The sequence below is a fragment of the Camelus bactrianus genome, chromosome 22 (assembly GCF_048773025.1).
Source record: "Camelus bactrianus isolate YW-2024 breed Bactrian camel chromosome 22, ASM4877302v1, whole genome shotgun sequence".
NCBI lineage: Eukaryota > Metazoa > Chordata > Mammalia > Artiodactyla > Camelidae > Camelus > Camelus bactrianus.
In genome coordinates, this window is record NC_133560.1 from 29,916,518 (window position 1) to 29,932,734 (window position 16,217).

A 16,217-nucleotide genomic window follows, 5' to 3' on the forward strand; every position below is an offset into this window, starting at 1 on the left:
TACATAAGCTGTAGCATCTGCCTGGAACACACTCTTCACCCTCTCTTCTTTGCTGGTTTCCAATAGCTCAGTTCACCTCAGTTCACCATGCAGCCTTCCCCACCTCCCCTCTTCACACAGATCCCAATTCCCTGCTCCTGAGCATCCTTAGCCCCTATGGCACAGGGCTAGGAGCATCTGTGCCAACCCTGTCTCCTTCAGACTGGGGGTTTCCCTATAGTCATAACTGGTCAACTTCTATTCATCCCTCAAAGCCCCAACTGAAATGCCACCACCTCTGTACAATCTTTGCCAATCTTCTTTGCCCAATACTTCATTCCTTCCCTGGGGCTTCCTCAGCCTCAGGACCCCACTTCTGCCCCCATAGGGCTAAGAGCATCTGTGTCCAGCTCTGTTGCCTCCAAACTGGGGACTATTCAATAGTCAGGCCTAAGGACCTGGCTTTATCAGGCTCTAAGGGTCTGCCCGGAATGTGGCTGGTCACAGAGAAGCATCAAAGATTATACTAAGCATGAATGAATGCATGAATGAGGTCTTGCATTTTACTGATTCTAGCTCGCACCAAGACCTCAGGCAAATAGTGGAGCCAAGACTTTCTCTTTTTTAAAAAAAGTTATAAACTACTTCTTCCTGTGGGCAGACTGAGTTTCTTATTCCCAAGTTAGGGCAAAACAGCTTGCACCCCGGGCTTCAGGCTCTGGCATTGCACGCCCACTCCCACGCAGCTTCTCCCCACCAGGGTCACCAATCTGAGGCATCAGAAACTCCTGGAACACTGGTTCACAGGGGAGACGCAGCCCTCGCCCCATTGGGTTAGATTCCACAAAGAGCCAGGCCCAGGATGCTGCATTTTTAACAAGCCCAAATTATCCCAGACTTGCCTGGGGAGCCCCTTCAAGCTGGCTCCTGTGTCCTATTGACAGAGGCCCCCCATCACCCTTCTGTGAGCACTGCCCCACTTTCTGGTATAAAAAGATGCTTCAGATGCATCCTTGATTCTCCATCCTCCAGCCAGGGAATTGGCTGTTTCTCCAGTGAGCCCCAGGTCTGTTTTAAAACATACCCAGGATTTATTTTCATCAGGCTGGCTAAGACACACAGGCATGGAAATGCCTGTCACAAAGGGGGAAGCTGACCCTCACAGATCCCTAGAAACAGGGACATGGACGCCCTGCAGGGCCCCACAGGGCAGCACCGGGGCTGATCAGGAGGCAGGGATGGGGAAACATGGACAAGAGCCTTCGTTACGATTTCACGGGGTGGAAGGGGTGAGGCAGGGCAGGCGCGCTGTGCAGATTTAAGCTGCATCAGATAACTTCAGCAGAGCCTGGAGCCTCGGGACTGGCCCCGCCTGCCTGGCACCTGGGCCTGGGGTGGTTAGGGAAGGGGGACAGTGGCTCTGAGTATGAGAGTCCCACAAAGGAGAGAGTTGGGGGTATGAACTTTGAATTGATTGGTTTTCATAAGATACACTCATGGGCAAGTTGTTTGCTGTCTCTAGGAATTAGCTGTCTTGGGAGGGGCCATCTCTCCAGAGTCCACAAGGCCCCAAGATGTCCAAATATTGGTGGCACTTAGAAGCCAACAGCTGGGTACTCAAGGTGCTCACCTGGGGTGTCCCTGTCTCGAGATCGTCGTGGCAGATAGAGCTGAGACATAGACAAATGGAAATAGATAAATGTATACATGGCAGATCTTCATTACCCAAGGATTCTGTACTGGAAAATTCTACTTACTAACATCTATTTGTACCGCCCAGATCAGTCCGCATGGCATTTATAGTCATCTGCAGACTGAGTGGTGAAACGCTGAAGTCACCCAGCGCATTCACTCCAGGTGCAACCAGGTGAGGCCCTGCCTTCTTTCAGCTCGGACTGTAAACCAGTGTCCTTTTCACAGTCTTTTGAGTGCCATGTTCTTTGCACTTTTGGTTTTTTGGTGGCTGATTCTGTATCTAAAATGCCCCCCAAGCACAGAGCTGAGGGACTGACAAGTGTCCCAAGCATGGGACGGCCGCGATGTGCCTCACGGAGAAAGTACGGTGTTAGGTGAGCTTCGTTCAGGCAAGAGTTACAGCCCTGTGGGCTGCAAGCTCGCTGTGAACGAATCCACAACTTTTATTAAATACAGTGTCTTTACAGAAATCACATCACACAAGGTTATGTGTTGATCGGTGGACAAAAATGTCATGGGCAGAGGCTCTCAGGAACCTGCCCCTGTGTGTCTCCAGGAGCGGCTGTCTGGTGTTCACTAATCCATTGTTCGAGGCGACTTTATAGCACAGAACCGCCATGAACAACAAGAGGAGACGACGTACATCCTGTCTCACTCTAGATCGAAACACAGAACAATTGTTTTTTGACTTTTTTTCATTGAACTATCGTCAGTTTACAGTGTGGTGTTAACTTCTGGTGCACAGCACGGCGATTCAGCTCTACATGGACACGTGTGTTCCTTTTCATACTCCTTTCCATTCTGGGTTACTGCAGGGTAGCGGCTGCAGCTCCGTGTGCTGCACAGGGGGGCCTTGCTGTTTATCTGTTTTGTGTATAGCAGTGTGTGTCTGCAAGTCCCGGACTCCTGATTTACGCCTCCACCGCACTCTTTCCCCCTCCCCCTGGCAACCACGACTTTGTTTTCTATGTCTGTGAGTCTGCTTCTGTCCAAAACAATTGTGAAATCTGCTTCTCCCACAGTCCACATTAAAATCAAAACTGCCCTTTCGGGACATGCATATCTCATCACAGAGCAATCAACGCCGCCAGGCATGCCTCAAGGAAATGTCCCTGCCCCTAACTTCAGAGAAGGAAACCGAGGCTGAGGGGGTGGCCTGGGCCCAGGCCAGCGTCCTGCCCCAGCCAGCCTGGTGGCACTCGGAACTCCTGAACTGTGTGGCTGCAGAGGCTTTCGGTTCTGAGTTTTATTGGAAACTTCCTGTGTCCTTTGCCTTATGAGCCCTTATCTGTGCCCAGCAGTAAAGCCCGGCAAGGCTCCCGGCTGGCAGGTGGGGGGTAGACGGCCGCGCGCACGGGGACAGGGCCGGCCAGCCGTGCCGCGGCCGAGGGGCAGCTCGCGAGGCCTGGGCGCCGCCTTCCAGCCGGGCGCCGTCCTCAGTCTCGGCGCCTGAGCCCGTTTACGCAGCAGACGCTACGGTGTTCCGATTCCTCCTCTTAGAGCAAAGCCCAGAAGGGGTCCCAGGAGGGTGGGCACGAGGCAGCCCCGGCGGGACTCACCAGGTTTAGCAAGTAAAAACCCAGGTCATGCAATCAAGCGGGAATTTCAGATAAATAACAAATAGTGTTGAGGAAGAAGGCGGTCCTATGCGCCGGTACCTCGGCGTCCTGTGTTACTGGGAGCCTGAGTCCAGGCAAAGTCCGTGTCCCCCACCACGCCCGGCTCCCCCAGCCCTCCCTGCGTGGGACCGTGGTGTCTGTGTCCAGCTCTGCTTTCCCCACACAACCAGGTTGCTTGCTTTTTTTTTTTTTTTTTCACATTTTTACTTAATTTTTTTTAGTTGTTGTAGATAAAACACACATGACATAAAATTCACCATCTGAACCACTTGTGAGAGCACAGCTCAGCGGCGTTAAGCACACTCACACTGTTGTGCCGCCATCCCCACCACCGTCTCCAGAGCTTCCTCATCTTCCCAAACTGAAACTCTGTCCCCGTGAAACACTGACTCCCGCTCCCATCCCCCAGCCCCGGCCCCATCGTCTACGTACTGTCTCTGTGGATGTGACTCCTCTGAGGACCTTGTGTGAATGGAATCAGACCGTATCTGTCCTTCTGTGTCTGGTTCTCTCACTGAGCAGCACGTCCTCAGGGTCCATCCACGGTGCAGTAGATGTCAGAATCTCCTTCCTTTTTAAGCCTGAGTAGTATTCTGTTGTATGGCTGGACCACATTTTGTTTATCCATCATCTGTCGGAGTGTTTCCGCCTTTTGGCTGTCGTGGATCACGCTGTTGTGAACACAAGTGTACAAATACCCATTTGACTCCCTGCGTTCAGTTATCCTGGGGGTGAACCTCGGAGTGGAATTGCTGGGTCACACAGTGATTCTCTGTTTACCCTTTTGAGGAAACGCCACACTGTTTTCCGCTGCAGCTGCACCATTTTCCATGCCCACCAGCGGAGCACAGGTTTTGATTTCTCCACATCCTCGCCAACACTTGTTACTTTCTGAGGTTTTTTTACCTTTGTAGACATCTCAGTGGGGCGTGAAGTGGTATCTCCCTGTGGTTTTGATTTGCATTTCTTTGACAACTGATGATGATCTTAGACACATTTTCATGCACAACTTGGTCACTGTGTATCTTTGGAGAAAAATCTCCTCAAGTCCTTTGCCCCTGTCTTAATTGGGTTAACCTGGCTGCTCTTGAACTTCACATACGTGCAGACGGGCTGCTAGCTCTTTGCGCCTGGCCTCCTCCCACGCCCATTGTGCCTGCAAGGCGTGTCACAGTCGTGACAGTAGCAGCTGGCTGTTCTCCATGCTCAGGCCCCAGCACAGGTGAGCTCGCCTGCAGTCAGCAGGCCTCAGGGTCTGGGTTCCTGGTCTGGGTCCTTCCCAGACTATAGTCTTAATCGTTGCTTTTGTCCACCTGTACGTCAAGAAGTCAATTTAGGAGGTCATGACCCACATTTTTATTTTCAATGATATAGAAGAAGAAATATCATAATGTGTCATGCTTGGCAAGGGGAACTTAGTTTGTGCAACTTTTATTGGGGTGAGGTATGGATTTAACTTCGTGTCCTGAGCATGTGTGCGTAAATATTTTAAACTGATTTTTCTTTATGAATTCATTTACTTCTACTGGGTGGAGATGTCATGGTCAAAAAAAGTTAGAACACCTCCCCCCCACACCCCCACTTATATACTGTGTCTTATTTCATAATATTTTTCTGGGGTTTTTTTTGGAAAGTTTAATTTTTTACTATTATTTTTTAATGGAGATAGTGGGGATTGAACCCAGGACCATCACACATGCTAAGCACTCACTGTACCATTGAGCTATACCCTCCCCCATTATTTCATAATTTAAATATTAGTATGTGTGAGGGGTTGAGTCACTAGAATGGTGACTCCCAGCTGGGGGTAATTTTTTCCGACCAAGGGACTGTCAGCAATGCTGGTAACATTTCTGGTTGTTACGACTGGGGGTGATTCCTGAGGACGCTGGGTGATGTCGGGGGACATTGGGAGTTGTCACACTGTGGGGGGCTTCTGGCATCGACTGAGTGGGACCAGGGGTGCCACTCAGGACCCACACCCCCCTCAAGGATGATCTGGCCCCAAATATCATAGAGAGGGAGGGACCCTGTGTTAATTATTGGGGGAAGGAATAAATCCGATCCCTGCCCACACCACACAGCGGAATAAATCCCGACGCTGCGACGGTGTAAGCGAGGGCGCCCCCCAGCGTCTGTGAGGCACCTCCCCTCCCTCCCACTCAGCTGTGTATTGAAATGTGCGCCGCATCCCAGAACTTCAGTGGGTCATTGGGTCGTGGAGCACACAGTCTCCTGGGGGGTCCATAGAATCCCCTAACCCGAGGGGTCTCTCTCAGGGCAGTTCTGCCCCACCAGAGGAACCGGGCCGTGTCCGGGGACATCTGTGGTTGTCACGTCTGGGGGGCTTCTGGCATCGAGTGGCTGGGCCAGGGAGGGGGCGCCACACCTCACAGTGCCCAGGACAGCCCCGCAGAGGATGACCGGCACCAATGTCCAGGCGCAGACTGGACTAGACCGGTGTGCAGCACGGTGTCCAGCCCAGAGCCTGGCCGGTGGCGGGCGCGCTCCCCAAGACAGTGCAAGCGGAGGGATGCCAGCTCCGTGCTGGGTCTCGGCGCGGGGCGCCGGCTCCGGGGACACGCTGCCCCCTTGTGGACGGTCATGGAACCGCGGCCTCGGCGCTCGTGTTGGGGGCGGAGCCCACGGTGCCCGCCTGGCCTGACCTCGGGGAGGGTCGCCACGCGGCGCTGCCCACCAGCACTTTCTGCCAGAATGGCAGCATTCCAGCTCGGTGCTGTCCAGCATGCTAGCCGCTTGTGGCCGCTAAGCCCCTGCGATGTGACCAGGGCATCCGAGGTTAGGCATCTTCCAGTTCATTTCATTACATCAATTTCAGGGTAAACGTGTAGAACCGTGCATGGTTAGTGGCTCCCACAGCTCTAGTCCACAGTCCCTCCCGCTCGGCGCCGTGGACATTCAAGCCGTCCTGTGCCTGGATGTGAGCAGCATTCCTGGCTGGGGGTGGGGCCGGAGAGTTTGCATGTCTACCAAGCTCCCAGGTGATGCTGCCGCCCTGGTCTGGGGACCCATTTGAGACCTACTGCCCTCCTCCAGGGTCCCCCCAGCCCCGCTGACGTGGGGCCGGGTCATCCTGGGGGGCGGGGGGCCGGGCCCGGTGGTGTGTGAAGCAGCTTCCCGGCCTCCACCCACTGGAAGCCAGGAGCCCCCAGGCATGATGACCACAGATGTCCCCTGGCATCATCCACTGTCCCCTGGGGACAGAACCACCCCAGGCTGAAAACCACTGCTCTAGGACGTTCAAAGCCACGCTCTGCACAGAACGGCCTGCCGTGGTGAAAGAGGATGGGCACCTTCTAAGTCTTCCCTGTCCAGGGTGGTGGCGGCAGTGGCGAATGGACCCCAGAGATGTGGCCTGTGCAACAGAGGAGCCCAATTTTTAAATTTCCTTTCATTTTGACTGATTTACATTTAATGCAGGTGGGCGTGGGCGCTCTGTGGGGACCCAGGTGGACAGTCCAGTTGGCAGAGCAAACAGCCACTCATCCTTGGGCAGGAGGGACCCCACGTGTGTGTGTCTGTAGGTGTTGTGTGTCTCCGCGGCGGTGGATGTGTTTGCATTTATGAGCATTTTTTTTTAAATTATTATAAATTAAGCGCTTACTGACAGCGGACCTTGTTCTGAGCACTTTGCTCCTATCGACTCAAGTCTTTGCCTCGGTAGCGTATACAGGCAGGCACTGACATTATGCTCGTTTAATAGAAGGAACTGAGGCTCAGAGAGGACAGCTGCCCAAGTGCTCTTTTTAATTTTTTTTAAATTTTAAACTAAAAAAATTTTTTTTACCAAGTGCTCTTACTCTGAGCTAACGGCCAGCTAGGACACCTGCATGCCTGATTTCATTCCATCCTCACAGCTTTCTGGAGCTGTTAGGATTCCTGTTTGCAGATGAGGAAACGGAGATGCAGACAGAGGACATGCCCTAGTCCCAGTCACTCAGCAAGTAGAAGGCCAGAGTGAGGGTTGGAACCCACTTCTGTCTATTCACTGGGAGGCTACACTGCCTCCCAAGACTGACTTGGGGTGAGATCCAGGCGAGGCTGAGAACCATCCAGACTGGAGTTCGTATCTTGTCTCTGTCAACTCCGGGCTCTGTGACCTCAGGAGTGTGTCTTGCCCTCTCTGAGCCTCTGGGTCAACTATACCCACTTCTTCCTGGGACTGTTCTGGGGACTGAATTCCTTGACTTACTCCCTTGTCTGCGCGGGGCACATGACGGGACACCGCAGCCCGAGTGCCTGGAACAACCGCCACGCACTTCCTCACGGTCCGGGAGGCGGAGCCGAGCCCAAGGCCGCGGTCAGGGTCCCGCAGGCCCTCTCCCCGGCGGGGACGGCGGGACACTCACCCACCGAGGGCCCCACCCTCATGACCCCACCGAACCCGAGTCCCCCCCCCCCCCGCCCCGAAGGCCCCCGAGCCGGGCCAGGGCTCAGCGCGGCCCCCGCCGGGACGGACACCTCTTTTCCCGCGGCGTCGACGCGAAACTCTGCAAGTGTGGCCCGCGCAGCGGCGCAGAGGCGCGGCGGGAACACGGGCTGGGGGGGGGGTCGGGGTTCAAATCCTGGCTCTCCCACTCACCGGCTGGGGCCGTTTCTCAGACCCTCGGGGGCGCTGGGCCTCTGTTTCCTCAGCTGTAAAGTGGGAGTGATCACCGGGCCCCCCTCGGGGACAGCTCTGGCGATAGGAGGTCTTGGCCGACCCTGGCCTCTCACAGCGAAGGGGACACTGACTGGTTAGGGGGAGGGGGAGGGGCAGGGGCACCAGGGCGCGAGGACAGCGGTGAGGGCCCCGCGGGCTTGGCACTTGGCCCTCACCTGCTACACAGGATGGGAATGCAGAGGCCCGGAGAGGGACAGACAATGGTCCAGGGCCACACAGTCCTCGGGCTGCAGAGCTGCGGCAGGCACTTGGCCCTTAGGCACCTCGAGAGAGGCAGCAGGGGCCTCTGGAGGGCAGGCCAGGTGGGCAGCCACACATCCTTGCTCCCCCACAGTCCCCAAATGTCCCCAGGTGTCCCCAGAGACATGCTTGCTGGAGATGGCCTCCTGATCATCATACCTAATTATCGCACAGCCCAGGGACATGCTGGGAACACCTTTTAAAGGTCTTTAAACACCCCAACAGTGGCTCCCAGCCCTGCCAACGCCAGGCTCCCAAGGGTGCTACCAGAGCGCACTGACAAAAACAAAACATGTTCATTGTCAGGCTCGGGGTGGGGGGTGACAAGGTCTAGAGGCCCGAGTTCCCAGCCCCTGCTGGGCTGGGTGACCTCTTGCCGGGCCACACCCTCCCTGAGCCCCGACTGTCCCCATCTGCAAAATGGGTCACCAGCAAATAAATGAAGGTGTGGAGAAGGCTGAGAACGGCTCCCAGCACATCGGAGACCTGTGCCACGTGCAGCATCATTTCCCCCGTTTGTTTGTTTTCCTCTCCCGGGGTTTCCGAGGTGTAGACAGAACAGGCTCCCTGCTGGCCTGGACTCGGGCGAGATGAGCGAGGTACTGACGTCGGGTTCAAAAGTTGCAAGCACTTGTAACAGTCCTGGCAAGGATGTGGGGAGATCGGAAACCTCCTACATGGCTGCTGGGGATGGAAAACGGCAGTCGCCGTGGAAAACAGTTTGGTGGTTCCTTCAAAAGTTCAACGTGGTGTTTCCATCTGACACAGCAATTCCACTCCCAGGTACCAACCCAGGAGAAATGAAAATGGGTGTCTCCACAAAAACCTGTACATGACTATTCACAGACACACAGGAGCCAAAAAGTAGCAACACCCCAGATGTTCATCAGTGAATGAACGCATGAACAAAATGTGGTGCCTCCACACCGGAACATCACTCAACTGTGACCAGGAGAGCAGCCCTGACACCCGCCACCACGGGGATGGACCCTGAGAGCACGGTGCTCAGGGAGAGCAGCAGACACAGAAGGACACAGTGTGTGAGTCCACGGATGTGAGACGTCCAGAACAGGCCAGTCCGCAGACAGAGGGCTCCTGATTGTCAGGGGCTGGGGAGGGGGGGGTGACTACTCATGGGGACAGGGCTTATTTAAGAGATGTTGCATGAAGTAAGCCAGACACAGAAGGACAAATACTCTGAGTCCACTCACAGGAGAACCTAGAGGAGTCACATCCAGAGACAGAAAGTAGGCGGTGGGGCCAGGGGCTGGGGGAGGGGCTGGGGAGTGCGTGGGCACAGAGTTTCAGTTTGGGAAGACGAGACAGTTCTGGAGACGGGGGGTGGGGGTGGTTGCACAGCAGTGTGAATGGGCTTACTGCCGCTGAATCGTATACTTAAAATTGGTTAAGACAGTGAACTCTGGTTTATCTATTTCTCTGTTGATGGAGAGTTGCTTCTATTCCTGGGTACTGTGAATAATACTCTTATGAACATTGGTGTAAAAATATCTGTTTAAATCCTTGCTTTTTAAATTCTTTTGAGTCTAGACCGAGGAGTGGCATACGCTGAGTCTATGTTCAACTTTTTGAGGAACCTCCAGGCTATCTCCCACCGCGGCTGCACCATTTTGCATTCCCACCAATCATGCACGAGGCTTCCAAGTCCTTCACATCCTCGCCAGGATGTGTAATTTTCCGTCTTCTGACAATAACCATCCTTATGAGTGTGAGGTGGTGTCTCATGGCGGTTTCGATTTACATGTCCCTGATGGTCGGTGATGTTGAGCATCTTTTTCTGTGTTTTTTGACCATTTGTGTGTCATCTTCGGAGAAGCGTCTGTTCAAACCCTCTGTCTGCACTTCACTAGGCGGTGTGTTTTGCTTTGCTGTTGCGCCAGCGGCGTTCTTTACCTGTTCTGGATCACGGAACCTTATCAGATACAGAGTCTGCGAGGATTCCCCCCACTCCATGAGCTCTTCCCATTCTCTGGGTGGTGGTCTTCAATGCACGAAAGGTGTTCATTTCAGCGCAGAGGGTGCAGCTCAGTGGTAAACACGTGCTTAGCATGCACGAGGTCCTAGTTTCTATCCCCAGTCCCTCCATTTAAAAAAAATGAAAAAATAAATAAACCTAATTACCTTCCCCCAAAATTAAAAAAAAATTTATTCATTTCGATGAAGTGCAGTAAATCTATTTTGTTCCCCCTTGACTTTTCTGTGGGCATTTCGCAGGGTTCTCAAACCCAGCATGTCCAAAAGTGAACTCAGAAGCCACCCCCAGCGCTGTCTCCCAGAGCAGCTCACTCCCACGACGGGCCCGCCAGCCCCATCCCGCCAGCCCCATCCCGCCAGCCCCATCCATGCCAGCACCCACCCTGCCGAGTCTTGCTCAAGTCCAGCCCCCACCCCACCTCCGCCCACCCAACTCCCCTCTGCTCCCCTAATCTTCCTCCTCCAGGACCAGCGTCTTCACTGTGCACAGTGCCCAGGGTCCATGATGCTTTTAGGGGCCCACTGTTTTAATTTCCTTTAAAATGGGAAGAAAACAATGAATCTAATAATCACGAATATATCATCATGCATCCAGCATGCAGGGTATCTGTCTGCATACCAACACCACGTAAAACAGAAATTTCACCATTTTCATACAGGAAGAGACCCACCGGGTCCCAAGGCTGCCCTGTTTCCTGCTCTCCTGGAAACAGCCAGACAGAGGTTTCAAGAGCCATACCAGATGGTGATGCCCTCTCGCGATACTCAAAAGCCTTGCATGGCCCCAGCACCCTCCAAATGAATGCAGATCCCAGGGCCCTGGGTGGTCTGCCCTTGGGGACCACCCTCCCCGCCGGCCCCCTCCGTGCTCCCCAGTCTCAGCAGTTGTGCTCCCCTCTCCTGGCCCCTGCACGAGCTGTCTTCTCCAATCGGACCAGTGGTCACCCCGGTAACCCCCACATCCTTCATTTGGGGGGAAACTCAGCCCCTGCCAAGGTCAGTTCCACTGTTATAAATCTTCCTAGAAAAACTCCAGAACCTCTTCCCTCCGTTTGCTATTTGGCTCTCATCAGAGGAGCCAGGTCCCCCACTCTCAGCACTGCTAACATTAGGGGACAGTCCTCTGTGGGGATGTCCCGGGCCCTGGGAGGGTGTGGAGCAGCCTCCCCAGCCCCCACCCACTCGATGCCAGGAGCCTTTCCAGTGTGACAACCACAGATGTCACCCGATGTTGCCAAATGTCCCCTGGAGGCAGAAATCACCCCTCCTTGGGAACAGCCGCATCAGAGTGGCCACCAGGTATGCACCTGCCTCCTCTGCCAGGAGCCATCCTGCTGTCCCCTCCTGGTGCCAGGGCTCGGCACATGTGACGTGCACCGCAGACAGCCCTGCTCATTCACCTCCCAGGGGCACTGCTGCGTCCGGCTGCCAGAGCAGAACGCAGCGGAGCTGTGCTGCGGACTGAATTATGTCCCCCCAAATTCCTGTGTGGAAGCTGTGACCCCCGAATGTGATTGCGCTTGGAGATGGAACCTTTAGGAGGTAATTCCAGTTAAATGAGGTTATAAGAACAGAGCCCTAATCCAACAGGATCGGTGTCCTTGCAAGAAGAGGAGGAGAAACATGCCATCTGCAGCAACACCGATGGGCCTAGAGACGGTCCCACCAAGTGAAGTAAGTCAGATAAAGACAAGTATCATATGATATCACTGTATGTGGGACCTAAAAATAATGGTACGAATGAACGCATTGACAAAACAGAAAGAGACTCACAGAGGGGAGGGTATAGCTCAAGTGGCAGAGCGCTGGGTTCAATCCCCAGTAGCTCCTCTAAAAATAAATAAACCTAATTACCCCTGCAAAAAAAAAAAAGCACTAAGAAAAAAAGAGAGAGAGAGACTCACAGCCATAGAAAACAAACTTGTCATTACTAAAGGCGGAAGGGGTGGGGAGGGATAAAGGAGGAGTTTGGGATTAACAGGTACAAACTCTGCGTATCAGATGGCCGGGGGAGGGTACAGCTCAGTGGCAGAGACTGTGCCTAGCAAGCGTAAGGCCCTGGACTCAATCCGTAGAACCGCCATAAAAATTAATAACTAAATATATAAATAAACCTAATTACTCCCCCCAAAAACAACAACAACAACCAAAAAAGAATTTCAAAAACCAAAGTTTAAACAACACAGAAAACTACATTTAATAACTTGCAATAACCTATAATAAAAAATATGGAAAAGAATATATGTGTATAACTGAATCACTATGCTGTACACCAAAAATGAACACAACAGTGTAAATCAACTCAACTTCGATTAAAAAAAAAAGTGGGAGAGAGAGAGGTGAGTCCTCATGTGTACACGGAGGAAGGGCCAAGTGAGACACAGGGAGAAGGTGGCCGTCTGCGGGCCAGGAAGAGGGCCCTCACCAGCAGCCAAACTGCCCGGGACCTTGATCTGGGGCTTTCCAGCCTCTGGAACTGCAAAGAATAAATGTGTGTTGTTTACTAACCTCCTGGGCTGTGGTGTCTCGTTACAGCCCACCTGTTGAAGCTGCATCCTGACTTGCCTGAGCGGCCTAATCCCGAGAAAGAGGATTTTCGTGTTGACCAAGACTTACTGAGCACCTGCTGTGTGACCAGCTCTGTGCAGGGAGTTAAAGATGCTAAACCCCTGCCTCGTGGAGCTGAGGCTGTGGTGCAGACAACAGGCACAGAAGTGAAAACGTAAAGGCAGAGATGTTGCTGTAAAGAAAAACAGAGAAGTGTGAGTGAAGGGAGGTCAGGTTCTTCTAGGAAAGTCCAAGGTGGCCTGTTTGAGGGCGACGCTGAGCTGAGACCTGGAGGAAGTGCCTCTGAGGCAGAGAGAACAGTGCGCACAAAGGCCCTGGGGCAGGGCCATGCCTGGCACGTTGCAGGAACATCAAGGATGTCCACGTGGAGCAGAGTGAATGAGGGAGAGAGAGGAGGTGAGGGCAGGGCAGGGGTGAGGCAGGTCCTGAATGGCCTCGTGGGTCCCCAGGGGACTTTGGGTATCACTGAAAATGCATCGGGGAGCTCACTTCAGCAATGTGTGTACTAAGATTAGAACAACACGGAGAAGGCTAGCATGGCCCCGATGCAAGGATGACACGCAGATTCGTGATGTGTTCCATGTTTTTAAAACCTTAAGCTCAAAATTATAGATTTCTTTATTTTTCATTCACAGGGAATTGAAATACGTGGTACAATGAAGTGGACAGGATAAATATTCCAGTTAGTTTTCTGCCTTTGAAAATTTTACAATAAAACCATTTCATTTTGTAAAAAAAATTATATATATATATAGTTAAATGCATCAGGAAACCCAGGGACAGTCTTGAACAGGAAGGACATGACCTCATTTCTGTTTTCAAAACTCTCCCTCTGAGCCAGGTTCACCCTGCTGAAGAAGGGAATTGTTAAAATATGGAAGGAGGGAAGGAATAAATCCTGGAGTGATGGAATGGAATTGGAGGGATCAGTGTGAACTCGCAGTTCCTAACCTGGATGGATGGATGGATGGAAAGATAGACAGACAGACAGATGACAGCTTTCAATGTAAATACATGAATCTGTCTGTGTGTGTATTTTCCAGCTCTGCTCACTGGAAGGGCCTGAGAGCAGCAAAGTCCCACTAGTCTGAGCACACCCAGCACCCAGATTTTGGTTTCTAAATACCATTCTCCATCAGCAGGAACCAAGCTCTGCCGAGAGGTGACTGATGCCAAGCGTGGAGCAGGGAAGGGACAAGGCGAGCTTGGAACATCTTGCAGGCCCAGAAAATAAGGAAGTGCTCAGAGAAATGTGGGGACATGTCAGATGACACAGGGGCCACCTCAGACGGGCTTCTGAATAGGGGACAGTTTGAGCATCTCAGTAGATAATTTTGGATTACTGCCCATGGCAACCACTGTGATAATGACTCAGGTGAGAAAGCGAAGCGGATCAGCGACAGCCTGAGGAGAGACAGGATGTTTACCTGGTCCCGAGTACGTCCTCACCAGGTCCCCATAACTTAGAAAGGGAAGACAGCAACCACCACGGCCCGGCTGACATCACCGGAGGTGGCACAGACAGGCTTTATGCACGTCCCGACACAACGCCCCAAGGAGAACACAGCGCCACTCCCAGGAGATCCCTGCCAAATGCGCGCAGCCTGACTGTGACTGAGAGGAGACACTACACAAACACGAACTGAGGGGCAGTGTGTAGGACAGCTGGGCTGCAGTCCTCAAAGCCGCCAATGTCCTGAGTACAAGGCAAGTCCGGGAACTGTTCCGGGTGGAAGGAGCCTGACAGACATGAGACTCCAACACACTTTGCAGCCCAGGATTTCCTTTTGCTGTAAAGGGCAGTATTGGGGCAACTGTGAAATCTGAATCTCGACCACAAACTAGGTAAAAAATACTGGGTCAATAGTATTCTCTCGACCACACATTTTTGACCATGACACTGTGGTTCTGCAAGACAGTGTCCTTATTGATAGAAAATACCACCTGCTGAGAATTTGGGGTTAAGGTAGCATTATGCCCACAATAAAATCGCAAATGGATTAAAAATTTTAAAAGGAGAGAGAAAGAGAGAGATGGAGCAAACGTGGTTAAAAAAAAAAAAAAAAGCCACACTTGGGGAATCTGGGTGAAGGGCATCTGAGAGTTCTTTGTACTATTTTTGCAACTTTTCTGTAAACCTGAAATCATGTCAAAATAAAAAGCCAATAGGAAAAGTGAACTTAAAGTAAAAAACCCAGCTCCCTCTGGCCGCATTACGGTGCGGGGGACGGATAGCGGAGAGTCCCACGGGCCTGCGCTCCAGCCTTGGCTGCTCTAGGTCCTGGTTCCGAGTCTCTGCACGAGTCGCTGCTCCTCTCTCAGCTGGTGTCCTCAACTGTACAACGGGTTCGTAATAATAACAGCATCTATCTTTTTAAAACATTGGTTTGGAAGGTCTAGCCCAGGACCCGATGGTGAGCTGAGCAACCAGTCCAAGGGTGGTCGGGGTGGCACGGGCGGGGGCGAGGCTGAAGAAGTCATGGAAACGGTGATCATGTCCCTCCCCTACATTCCCTTCATTCTCTTGCCATAGTCCCCATTTTTTAAAATAGAGGGTTCCCATTTTATGAGGAAGTAATATCAAGGCTTGGAGGTTGCACAGAAGTTGCACCATAAAGGATCTGAACCCCAGTCTGCATCTTGCCCTTCAGTCCACCGTCTCCCGCCTGCCCCCGCCCCCGTGTCCCATTTCACACGGAGCCCCCGATGCCTGTGGTTTCCCACGGCAGAGCATCTACCCCTCACCTTCCCTCCAGGTAGTTCTACTGGACCTGGCCCCACCCACTTACCTCGATGGCGCCGCGTGACTCAATCAGAGCATTTCTCCCAGCCACGGGCGTGGAGGCAATGAAGTCAGTCATGTGATCTTATTCTGACCAATCAGAGCATTTCCCTCTAGGCCTTTACGATTGAATGGGGGCAGGGGCAAAAGGTACAAACTTCCAGCTTAAATAAGTCGTAGGGATGCAATGTACAGCATGGGACTGCAGGTAGTAAGACGTGCTGCAGATTTGAAAGTTGCTAAGGGAGTAGATCTTAAAAGTCCTCATCACAAGAAAAAAGTGTTCTATAACTGTGTATGGTGAGATTGTTAACTAGTTTTATTGTGGTGACCACATCTCCACATGTATACAAATATCGAATCATTGTGTTGTACCCCTGCAACTAATATAATGGTATGTGTCAATCACACCTTTAAAAAAATTTAAACAGGGAAAACCATGTGACCCAAGAATGGCCAATCAAAGCATTCAACTCAGGCCACAATGAGGGAAATCAGGGTGTCACATGACCTGAGCCTGGCCAATGAGAATAAGCCCTAGGACTTAGGCTGTAATTAAGCAGAAGGAAGCCGCTGGGGTTGCTGAGCTGTCAGGATGGAAGCCTAAAGCTGCGGGAGCCTGCTGGCCACTATGGGAGACAACTGTCCCAGGAATAAA

The 16,217-nt window shown here is 52.5% G+C and overlaps 1 non-coding gene across 1 annotated transcript; it reads left to right on the forward strand.

Moving 5' to 3' along the window:
* The first annotated feature begins 13,262 nt into the window (after positions 1-13,262).
* LOC123611817 (U6 spliceosomal RNA) lies at positions 13,263-13,365 on the forward strand. Its single transcript, XR_006718911.1, has one exon. It is a non-coding gene; the product is annotated as a U6 spliceosomal RNA (small nuclear RNA).
* Positions 13,366-16,217: the final 2,852 nt, after the last annotated feature.